The sequence below is a fragment of the Mya arenaria genome, chromosome 17, assembly GCF_026914265.1.
Source record: "Mya arenaria isolate MELC-2E11 chromosome 17, ASM2691426v1".
In the NCBI taxonomy this organism is placed as follows: Eukaryota; Metazoa; Mollusca; class Bivalvia; order Myida; family Myidae; genus Mya; species Mya arenaria.
Genome location: NC_069138.1, coordinates 33,620,476 through 33,632,970, shown reverse-complemented (window position 1 = coordinate 33,632,970; position 12,495 = coordinate 33,620,476). Strand labels below are relative to the sequence as shown.

The following is a 12,495-nucleotide window of genomic DNA, read 5'->3' as shown; positions in this document are numbered from 1 at the left end:
CACATTCTCCAAGTTGTTTATTTTTGAACATAATTGGACATCATAAAAACGACATTTCATGGCAGCATAAGGACACCCGATCTTCGTCCTCCAATGACTCATCCCGAGCACCATGGACGTGGACCGAACCTCTGGCGGGTTTTCAATATGGCGATATCCCCGGATGATCTGAAAATTCAAATTTGAATTTTTCCGTTACCATATGTAACTATAAAAGACATACAACACAGCACAAACATTCAGTGTTTCATCGACATTTGGTGTGATCATATCGCAGCAGAAAAACTTAACATGGATTGCAGTGAACTATCTCAAGATATTTATGAAAATGAACATTGTGACTCCAAAACGAATGTTATGGACACTACAGAGATTTATACTCCAGTTTCTACAAGTGTCGCGCTAATGAATTCATACTTTGACTTTGTATATGCGAAGGCACTGTGTGAGGTTATGGGTATGGTGACTAAACAACTTTGCTATGGTTGCCAGATGGATCTCCCATCTCAAAAAGATCACGATTGTATCATGGATACAGACCCTGATGATGATGAGTATAAAATAGAACGTTACTTTAGTGACATGCTAAACGCAGTTAATGAAAAAAATATACTACAAAGTTGGGAAGAAATTGTGCGCATTTCAAACATTTCCTCTGAAATGATTGATTTACACAAACATTTGCTAGAGAGCAATGACTATCTGCAGATAATGAAAACCGAGCGGTGGTGTGAAAAAATGAAAAGAATGGTGTTGACAATCAATCGCATTGAAGATCGACTGTTTCGTCCATCACGTTGAGCAAAAGAATATTTACAACACAACAAAATGGACATATTATGCAATGTTGTATGTGTTTTACTGCATTTTTCTTCAAAAAAAGAATTCATGAGAAATTAAGAACTCTGGCATTGTGTGGCGTAAAATGATTTGTTATATTTATTACTTCAGGAATTTCCTTTTTTGCATGTTTCAAATAAATATTTAATTCACTTTATGTACATGTATGTCATTGTATGTATATGCTTGTATGATCATATGCTGACTTATTTTATACATGTTTAGTTTCAAATAAATGTATTTATATCTATACATGTTTTCATTTCCTTGCTTTAGTTTAATTAACAACCCATGTGTCCCATAATATAAACTACTAACAACGATGATCATGTTTAATCATGGATAAAACGCAGAAGGAACATATCCTATCACAATATTATTTCGATTCTAAAAACGCAGGCAGCTTTTTGGGTGCAAAAAAGTTACACAGGATATTAAACCAAAACTATCCAAGAGTATTTACTACTTATTTCATACAGAAATGGCTCAACAATCAAGATTCGTATGCCATTCAACGTCAGGCGAGACATACATATAAAAGACCACGTGTTGAAGTGGCGGGTATGAACGATCAGGGTGATATGGATTTAATGGCAGTTGATAACATTGCTAAATACAATGATGGAGTTAAATACCTACTCATTGTTATAGATATATTTTCACGTTTTCTATCCGTTCGACCCTTAGTTAATAAAAAATCTAACACGGTATTGTTAGCAATCAAGGATATTCTTAGTGTTCATAACTTTAAAAAGTTAAGAACGGACCGAGGTTCTGAATTTATCAATCGTGAATTAAAAGCGTTTATGCAAAAGAAGAGAGTTTACTTGTTTAATACACAAAGCACCGCTAAAGCAAACTATGCAGAGCGAGTCATTCGTACCCTTCGTGGTATGATATTTAGAATGTTAAGATATCAGCGAAATTATAGATATATAGATCACCTTCAAGATATTGTAAATAGTTACAATAATTCCCCTCATCGGAGTTTGGATGGATTAGCACCAAGTGATGTTACAAAGAAAAACGAGACACAACTTTGGAGTAAAATGTATCTAAAACCTAAAAAATTCCCCAAAACGCCTCCTCGCTTTAAATATAAAATTGGTGATTTGGTTAGATTAAGTTACACGAAACATCCCTTTAGAAGAGCTTATCAACAACAATATACTACAGAAGTTTTTAAAATAAAGAGCAAGATTTTCAAACAAGGTTTTCCATTATATAAGATCATAGACTTGAATAAAGAACCAATATCAGGTTATGTGAATCAAAATGAAATAATTCCTGCTGATAAAGATGCAGACAGTCTTTGGTATGTTGATAAAGTTTCAAAAAAGAGAAAAGTCAAAGGGAAATTAGAGTATTTTGTTCGATGGGAAGGATTTCCAAAATCATTTGATAGCTGGATTGATGCAGATCAAGTTCAAGAACAATAATAATGGAACGATATGTGTTTGTGAGAGACAGTGAAAGTAATCACATCTTCACCGAGAACAAACCCTATAACTTCAAAGTGCAGTTAAAATTACCTCTATCTTTTAATGGTTACTGGAAGGTTGCTTTGTGTGAAATAAGTATAAAAACTGATCCTAAAGCAAGAAGAAAAACTGTAGATAATACCTTATTTATTTACTCAAACGTTTGCAAAGAAAGCGTTGTTGACGGAGGTGAACGTCCCTTATTGAGAAGAATAGAGAAAAACGAAGAAAATGGTTGGAATTATGTGTTAGAATCTCCTTTTTATTTACCCTTAAACCGATCAGAATTCCAAGAGATTGATTTCAGTATAAAAACTGTGGAAAACGAGTATGCTTCATTCGTAAGTTCACCAGTGCATCTCACACTTCATTTTAAGCGATATCCATTTTACCCCAAATATGAATCAATCTAAGTTGTATGTACCGAACCCACAAATGTGGATAGACTATTTCAAAAATAACAAACCTCAAGTTGGGAGGGGATTTGCCATTCCACACAAGTCGAAGATGGGAAGTAATGGTATGACAATCAGCACAGTTTCCCCATCGGAACAGACAGTAAACCAGGCGAAAAGTGAGCTGAAACGAGATGGTTTAAATACTTCAGAAATGTCAACCCTTGTTCATAAATTATCCAAACCTTCAGAAGTAACACATCGTGTAAACAGCGCGAGAAAAAAACAGTTCAGAAACAGGAGTAAACAAACTAAACCGAAAAAAGGACAGAAGTCTACAAGAAAAAATAAACAAACTGAAAATAAACCTGTAAAAAAACAATCAAAAATCAAGAAAAGGTGTAAAAGCAAGCAAAAAAGTGGACAATAAATGGAAAATTGATAAGAAAGCGAGAAATAATTCGAAGAAATCTATAACAACGTGGGATATATTTGGTTCATAAAATGTCTTATTTCACAAAAGACGGATTTTCTGAAGGTGTTCCGAATGAATTACTACTATTTGACTTACCTCCTACACAAGTTGCGGTGAATGATGTCCATTATCAAGAGATTCGTCCAATATCCCAAGTGTCGGATGATACTCCCATTGAGTTTCAAATCAGTGGTCAGAATTCGATGGACTATCTCGATCTGAAAGATACACAGTTATGTGTGAAACTAAAAGTAACTAATCCAGATGGATCTAACTTAAAATCGGGTGAGAAGGTGGGACCTGTGAATTTGTTCTTGCAGGCATTATTTTCAATTATAGAAGTGACTCTACAAAACAAGGCGGTTATATCATCTAATTACAATCCATATATAGCCATGTTTAATACTTTACTATGTAATGGAAAAGATGCTTCATTTTCTCAATTGTCTTCTCAACTATTCATAAAAGATGACAATGATCACCCAGAAGACTGTGATCCTAGTGGAGCAAACAATGGATTGTTTTTACGGGCAAAATATATAACAAAATCAAAAACTTTAGAGTTGCAAGGGCCTATATATCACAGTTTATTTACTATTAAACGGTACCTGTTAAACCAAGTGGATGTTAATGTGAAGTTGTATCGTAGTTCTCCAGCATTCTGTCTAAGTTCTGGCGAGACATCCCCAAGCTATAAAGTAAACATTACAGATAGTTATCTTTTAGTAAAAAAAGTTAGAGTCAATCCAGCTCTCATTGTTGCTCACTCTGAGATGTTAAAGATCAACACAGCAAAGTATCCATTTGATAGACTTGAATGTCGGTTACAAACCATTGCTGCAGGTAGTACGGTGTTTACGTGGGATAACTTATTTCAAGGACAAAAACCAAATACAATTGTCGTAGCCTTTGTCAGATCAGCAGCAATTTCGGGAGATTATAAATCAAATCCATTTCATTTCCTAAACTGTGACATTAGGAGTATTTGCCTTTATGCTGATGGGGTTCCAGTGTGGGGTAATCCACTAAAAACAAATTTTAATAATTTAAATGGAGAAAGTTTTATGAGAGTATACGCAAATATGTTTCTAACAAATGGAATGTGGAATAAAGATGCTGGACTTGATATAAACAGAGAAGACTTTGCACGCACATCCTGTATTTTTACATTTCAATTAGAGCCAAAGTTTTCTGATGAAGCATTTCTATCTCTAATAAAAACAGGAAATGTGCGATTAGAGGTTCAATTTGGAACGGCTTTATCTACCGCAACAAGCTGTATTGTGTATAATAGTTCTCCTGGATTTTTTCAAATTAACGCTCAGAGAGACATAATAACAGAATGAATACATCACAGCTTCAGTGTTGTATAGACTGTGATCCAATGTTGCAAAAAACAATTTTGGGGGTGTTTGCGGCTGATCAACTACCAAACGACTTGGTATTTCCATGTGGTTTTATTGCCAATACAGACAATCATTTCATGGAAGGAAGACATTGGTGTACATTTTACTTCCCAAATTCAACCACTATCGAATATTTTGACAGTTATGGGAAACCAATTGACTATTTTAACACTTATTTTCTGAAATATGCTTCTTATTTTTCAACTGTTATCACAAATTCGAGACAGCTACAAAGTAATTACAGTGATGTTTGTGGGATGTATTGTTTGTTTTTCTTACTACAACGAACAAATGGTGTATCTTTTTATGACATTGTACATAGTTTTTTCAATGATTATGACTGTAATGATTTACTTGTATATAACTTCGTTAGAAATATGTTTCCATATTGTTCGCAAAATGGTTGTTTCAAAAACCAAACATGTAGATCACTAATAAAGTAGTGTATTTAAATGGTTTTTGTTTGTATTCTATTTATTGTGTTCTCTGTTATCAACAAGTGTAGATCATGTTGGATGCATTAATTAAATTTGAATGCCCTGCCACTTGTATTGTGGCAGGAACAAGTGGAAGTGGAAAGTCAACCTTTCTATTTGAGTTGTTTAAAAATGCAAACTCTATGTTTACCATGATTCCGAAAAAGATTATATATTGTTATTCTACCTATCAATCCTTATTTGATGATATGAAAGAACATGTGGAAAATATTGAATTTTTTGAAGGTTTACCAACTAAAGACGATATGGACATGTGGACTATGGAAACTGACTTCAAAATATTAGTGATTGATGATTTAGCACAAAAAGCTTCACAAAGTGTAGATATTGTCAACTTATTCACCATTTATAGTCATCACCATAATTTTTCAGTCTTTTTCGTAGTGCAAAATTTATTTACAGGAGGAAAATATTTTCGAACTATTAGTCTAAACAGTCATTATTTTGTGTTGTTTAACAATCAGAGAGATAAATTACAAATTCAAGCATTAGCCAAACAAATGTTTCCCGGTGAAACGCATTATTTTATGGATGCCTATAGAAAAGCCACAAACAAGAAATATAGTTACCTTCTGGTGGATGTAAGTCCACATTCTAACCCGTTATATAAACTTCGTACAGACATCTTTCCACATCAAACCCCCATTGTATTTCTACCTGAAAAGGAGAAAAATGGAAGATAAACTACAGAAGGAGAGACATTTTTTAAAATTTATGATCAACACCAATGAAAAACAACAAAAAATGTTGATAAAAAACTTAACAAAATCTCAATTGGCTGCACTTATAGAGGTGATTTACAATGCTATCAGGGGAAATCTTGTCATTCCAGAAAAGGATAAAAAGAACTTGAAACGATATAGACATGTCATACGTAAAGTAATATCCAAAAGACTCTCTCAAAAAAGGAGGAAAGCCATTCTGTTAAAATATTTCAAACAGTTTTTAGCGTTAATTAAACCCAGTGAATCATGGCTCAAGAATTAGTGTTAATTCCTAAATCAAAGTGTGAATACTTACTCTCTAAATGTGATGGAAGTTTACAAAACAGTCAACCTTCTAAAAACAATAACATGGTATTACAACAAAATGGTAAGAATTCACAGAAAAGGTTGACTCAAAATGGCGGGAAGATACAGAAAAAATCAATTCAAAATGACGGAAATTTACAGAAAAGACTAGTCGTGAAACGTTTAAACAAGTTTTTTGAAAAACCTAAAAAAAATAAGAAAAAAAATGAGAATCTCAAAGAAATAAAGTCAAAACAAAACAAAAGGGGAAAAACAAAGATAATTAACAAATTGAAATGGATTCCCTATAGTATTTGAAATTCAAATGTTTAAAATTCAAATGTTTGGCGAACTTTTTTACCGCCAAATTCACATTTTGGTGGAATATTTTCCCACCAAAACATTTGACAAACTAGTTCATTTACTATTGAGTTTCCGAGTTAGTAACATTCTTTAAGTTTTTACAGAAGGAAGAAATTGATACTTTTGAACCTGAAAAAATACCAGAGGATGGATCTAAGGGGTATATTCTAGAAGTAGATCTAGAATATCCAAAACATTTACATGACAGTCATAACGACTACCCATTAGCTCCGGAACGTAAATTCACACCCAATGAAAAATTATCTCCTTATGCTCAACATGTGTTGAAACATTTACACAACAGTGAGGAACTTCAACCCAGAGCAAAGGTGGAAAAATTACTCACCACTTTAGAAAACAAACAGAATTATGTACTTCACTATCGCAACCTGCAACTGTATCTCCAACTCGGTCTAAAATTGAAAAAATACATAAAGTATTAGAGTTCCAACAAGAGGCTTTCATGAAACCCTACGTTGAGTTCAACACCAAAATGCGACAACAAGCCAAGACTGCTTACGAGAAGAACTTCTTCAAACTCATGAACAACTCGGTCTTCGGTAAGGTTGTTGTTGTTGTTTTTTTTGGGGGTTCGTGTTAATTTATAACATTGTTATCATTTTTGTATGATCTGCCCGTATGTAATTTATACAATTTATTTATTGTCACTTCCATACCACTAATACTTATCTACAAAAACAACTGTTCAATAATTGTCAGGCGTAGTTTCACTTTTTGGTATTTCATTCATCTTCAATCAGACGCTTACAAGTGCTCATGTACAATTAGGAACCTAAAGTAAAACTGACCAAAACTAACTACCGGCAAGTAAAAAGTGTATTTTTCGGTCCCATTTTCATATCCCTCATCCAAAACACAGGTATCTAAGATAACGACGGATACCATCATAAAAACATATATTGAGCAGTTCAGAGTAAAGATTAACATGATGAAAAGTTACTTACCAAAAATTTTGTTTACTTTCAGGAAAAACCATGGAAAATCTTCGGAAGCATCGGTCCGTAGAACTTGTTCATACAGAAAAACGACTACAGAAGGTGTCATCCAAACCCACTTATAAGATGCACCGGATTTTTTCTGAAGACCATGTTGGTGTTGAATTAAGTCGCAAAAAAATTAAATTAAATAAACCAATTTTTGTTGGAATGAGTATCCTTGATTTGTCAAAATATACCATGTACGATTTTTATTATAATCATTTGAAAAATGTGTATGGTAGCAACGTTGAGCTAGAATTAACGGACACAGATTCATTTTTAGTATCATGTACAACACCGGACATTTTCCAAGATATGTTGGCCTATTCACATTTGTTTGACACTTCAGATTTCCCTAAAGATCATTTTTTATATAGTGACTTCAACAAAAAAGTAATGGGAAAAATGAAAAGTGAAACAAATGAGAAATGTATTAGTGAATATTGCGGTTTGCGATCGAAAATGTATGCATTTAAGTGTGATGATATAGACGAGAAAAGAGCAAAAGGGATATCAAAAGCGGTTGTTAAAAAATCATTGACTCTTAATGATTATAAACATGTATTATTTAATAATTCTCAAATGCACTCAACAATGCATTCATTAAGTCATAACCATAAAATTTATCTGGAAACAATCAGCAAAGTAGGATTATCTAGTTTTGATGACAAAAGATTTTTATTAGAAGATGGAATTAAATCATATGCTTATGGACATTATAAGATACAAGAGATATAATTTCTATGTTTTATACCAAATTACATCTAATTTCATGTAATTTCATGTGATGTTATCTACTGCTCTACTGTTGAAATGTAACCTAAAATAAATAAAAAAAAAATAAATAAAAATGTATGATCTTTGTTAAACAAATTGTTTGAATTCAATTATAATCAACTTTATTTGTATTTGCATTGTATTGTATTTATAAGAAAATAAATATTAAAATCTTGTCTGATATTTTATTTATTGATACAACATACCGGAATGGTATAAAATAGCTTGTCAGACATGTCCTCAACTTATAAATCTCAATTTGGTCTTGTTAAATTTTAAAATATTGTATTAATGGAATGAAATAGTTATACACAAAAATAAATAATAAAAAACATTCACGTTTTCATTACAATAAGATCGAACACATTTTAACATTTCTGTAGGGTTGATTTAATGAAATGTAAACGATACATCATACCTTTAAGGTATGAGGTTATTTGATAAAGAAATTGTGTGAATCCTTTACCGATTTAATAAAAATAGTGAAACTCAAAAGAAGCTAAGAGAGGACAAAACTGTTATATCTTCAAAACCTACTTTTGGTGGTCAAAATAAAAGATTATTTAGTAAGTTGTTTGAAAAACTTTCATGTCATTGTAAGGTTCAACGGAGGTGTTCATAATGATAAACAGAGTCCAGTGAATCGAGCGCTGGCATTTGACAATGGTTTAATAAGTGATTTATTGTGATAGCTCACCACAGTGGAAGAGCTTTAGTCACCCTGAATGATAAACTAGATATATGATAACGACAATCTCGTCTTTTGAGCCATCAGCAGCTCATTTAACTGTCTTCACTTTTAAGTTATTACAATGGGTACGTCGGAGAGTAATTGAGTGGCTATTAGATATGGTGTTGTTGTACGAATTGACACTAAACGGTCAGGTTTTAGTCATTCAATTTCTTGCAATCACTTTCGATCACGCGATGGCTGGGTTCTGATGAACTTTTGTTTGTCAATGACCTGTGATCTTACATATAAAAGAATCCGTGTGATCACATATAAAGATGGTGGAGGTTATGATAAGTCCATCGTCTGATGAGGGAAAACAATACCATTAAATAGATCCTAGGTCGATGACCCTATGTTAGAAACGTTGGATGAGTTGTCCTTTGACATACAATACACTGATGTGGTTAGTGTGACAATGCTATTGTTTATATCCCTTCTATTGAAATGAATACTGTTAATCAATGGAGACCCAGTTAAACAATGACCCTTTGTCTTGGATTTCAAACAATGGTTAAATATGGCCGCTAACGCGGGAAACCGCCAAAGATGGCCGCGAGAGTCAATTTCAAACGCACATCCAATTAAAAGACACATGCTAAATTTATAAGTTTAATGATGTATATTAATGTGTGATCAGTTCGTCCTCCACCTCCTTGTCTGTCTGGAGCGTACATCTGACAGGATCCAATTGTCCTATCCACCTAATGTACAGTAGCAATACTGAATTTTATCACCACACTTGCTAAAATGTATAACAATGTTGTTAAATTAGATGAGTTTGACTTGTAATTGCTGAAAGTATAGCTTTCATATCAAATATCTGCTGTATGTTTTAAATTAGAGTATGTCTTGCTATACCTATTTCAGGGACTAGAATTTGTCATTAATGCCATCGCGGATAAAATCATTTGCAAGTGAATAATTGCTTTTTTTTCTAGAACGGGCATAAGTACAATTTTCAATGTTCGTTGAATGCACAAGACTATAGGTACTCACATTACAATAACATAGTTGTTAAATGTTTTTCTCAAGAAGCAAATATTACATGGAACAATTTGAACACCTGCTGAAGGAAAGTCATTTCCCCCTTTCTCCTCTTTAGCCAATATATCATTCGTCATAAATCTGTCAAAACCAGGGTACAAAATCAAGTACTAGTAATACGAAGGTTATTAAGGTACCTCTTTGTAAATTATTGGATCAACCAATCATGATTACAAGTAAACATTTAATATAAAGTATATAATACTGCAAAAGTTTCATGAAATCAAACCTGTGAAAAAGATGATGTTATAAATCTGTTTAATATCAATATGTACAGGATTGCTTGGTGACAGTTAATTAAACTATATACAATAACAATGATTAATTACAAACTAGTTTAATAACATACAAAACAAAATATCGCATGGGGCTTTCTGATTCTAACCAAAGATTAAAACAACACAGTAATGACTAATATTGATCTCAAAAAGAGATTTTTAAAGAGGAAAATTATCATTATCTTCTCACACAAAGGAGTGTGTAATAAATCGAGCGTTGGACAACGGTTTAATTAGTGACCTTCTGTGATAGATCACCTCATTGTACTAGATTTAGTTAGCCTGGATGATAAACTAAATGTATGATAACGATAATAGTGACAGTCCCGTCTTTTGGACTTTCAACACATCATTTAACCGACTTTTCACTTTAATGGTATTACAATGCGTCAATGACATGTGCTTTTTCACCTTAAATAATCAGAAGTTTGATCACTTAAAAAGATAGAGAGGGTTATAATTAGTACATCGTGTGATAAGGGGATAACAATTAAAGGCAATACTATTAAACAAATGATGCGTTAATCATTGTTAGAAACTTTGGAGCGTTGTCCTTTGGCATACATAACCCTGATCTGATAAAGACGATAGTGCTATCTTCGTGTCGTACCATAAACTACATTGAAATGAATACTCTCAATCAAACAATGCACCCGTCAACATTCCGCGGACCTGCCTGTGATGGGACCCGCCAGATTCGTCAAAGATGACCGCGAGTTACCTTCTTTTACCCTATAACCTAGTGATAACTATGGGTTTTTTCCTTTGTAAAAATGGAAAACATTATTATTTTTTTGAACAGAGACATTATAAATCTTTGTGGTAATGAAAAAACTGTATCTGCTGATGAACAAGGACAACAAACGTCTTTTCAAAGTTTTAAAATGAACATTTTGAAACCTTTGTCTTAAACTTTCTTCCAAAACATTCGTGTATGAATCGTTATTCTTTGAAACAAAGAAATCATATAAAATCATTAAAGGGAAAAAAACGTTGTAATTTTCCTAACTAGTGAGATCAAATTTTGTTTATTACTTGTAAAAGGGATTGAAAAAAAACTTTTGAAAAATTTGATGATTGTAGAAAACAATAGTTGTTATCATAACCTCTCAACTGTTAGGTCAGCTCAATATAACCTTTATCAATATTTTATGTAAAATGATCATGAGCCCCTTTTAAAAGGTATCAAGTACAATCATTATAACAATCGTGACCATTTCTATGATAAATGTTATTGTTAACATGTTAAGATTGTTCTCCCTATCGCTCCTTTTGGGAGTTGAATTGATATATAAAAATATTGTATTGATGGTGATAACGGAACTCATCTTGGCTAATGTTATGTTAACGGAAAAATGAGTATGGTTTTGCAAGGTGAAAAGTTCATATCACCGTTCATTAAATTTGAATGTCTTTCACTGTTAACAATGACCCTTTGTCTTGGATTTTAAACAATGGTTAAACATAACCGCTAAAAGCGGGAAATCGCCAAATATGACCGCTAACGCGCGAAATCGCTAAATATGGCCGCGAAAGTCAATTTCAAACTTGCGCATGCGTAAACAATGGAACCACCGACAGAACCACCGCACCACCAAACAAAATGGCCGCGAAAGTCAATTTCAAACTTGCGCATGCGCAAACAATGAAACCACCGACAAAACCACCAAACCACCAAACAAAATGGCCGCGAAATACCAATTATTATACTACTAATGATATAGTTCAAAGTTTTAAGAACTACTTCTGCTGATGTACCGGCTTTCATCCGAGGTTGTTTTCGATAGAAATGACCGTTTCGAATGTAAGCTGTTGATTATCTTTGGAGTAACGAACAGTTTTATACACGGTAATACATATGTAGATAACATGACGACAATGTCGCGTAATGATGACACCCATGAGGATAGACTAGCGTCGTCATATGAACGCATCTAAGATAAACCAACGACGTCCACCAAAGGACCCGAAGATAAACCAGCGAGTTAACCTGACGATCCCGACGATACACGAGCGACGTCATTCGACGGCCTCGAATATAAAGTAGCGTTATCTAACGGCTCTAAAATTGAAATAGCTACGTCAATGTACGACCCCTTTGTTGCACAAGCAACAAAAGCGTACCGCACCGAAGACTATTCTGGTGGTAATTCGGATATATCATGTGTGATATGGTCAACGATTTATTTTCCCTTTAT

General features: G+C 33.3%; 1 long non-coding RNA gene across 6 annotated transcripts; it reads right to left on the bottom strand.

Moving 5' to 3' along the window:
* On the bottom strand, nucleotides 1-7,238 carry LOC128224111 (uncharacterized). Of its 6 annotated transcripts, none has more exons than XR_008259436.1 (8): nucleotides 7,145-7,159; nucleotides 6,814-6,880; nucleotides 6,115-6,153; nucleotides 5,664-5,751; nucleotides 3,800-3,882; nucleotides 3,288-3,409; nucleotides 2,788-2,900; nucleotides 1-168 (listed from the first exon to the last, which is right to left on the bottom strand). It is a non-coding gene; the product is annotated as an uncharacterized LOC128224111 (long non-coding RNA). The 6 variants fall into 6 exon arrangements; XR_008259433.1 differs by lacking the exon at nucleotides 7,145-7,159 and adding an exon at nucleotides 6,988-7,002; XR_008259431.1 differs by lacking the exon at nucleotides 6,115-6,153 and having other exon boundaries at nucleotides 6,988-7,238.
* Between the last annotated feature and the right edge of the window lie 5,257 nt (nucleotides 7,239-12,495).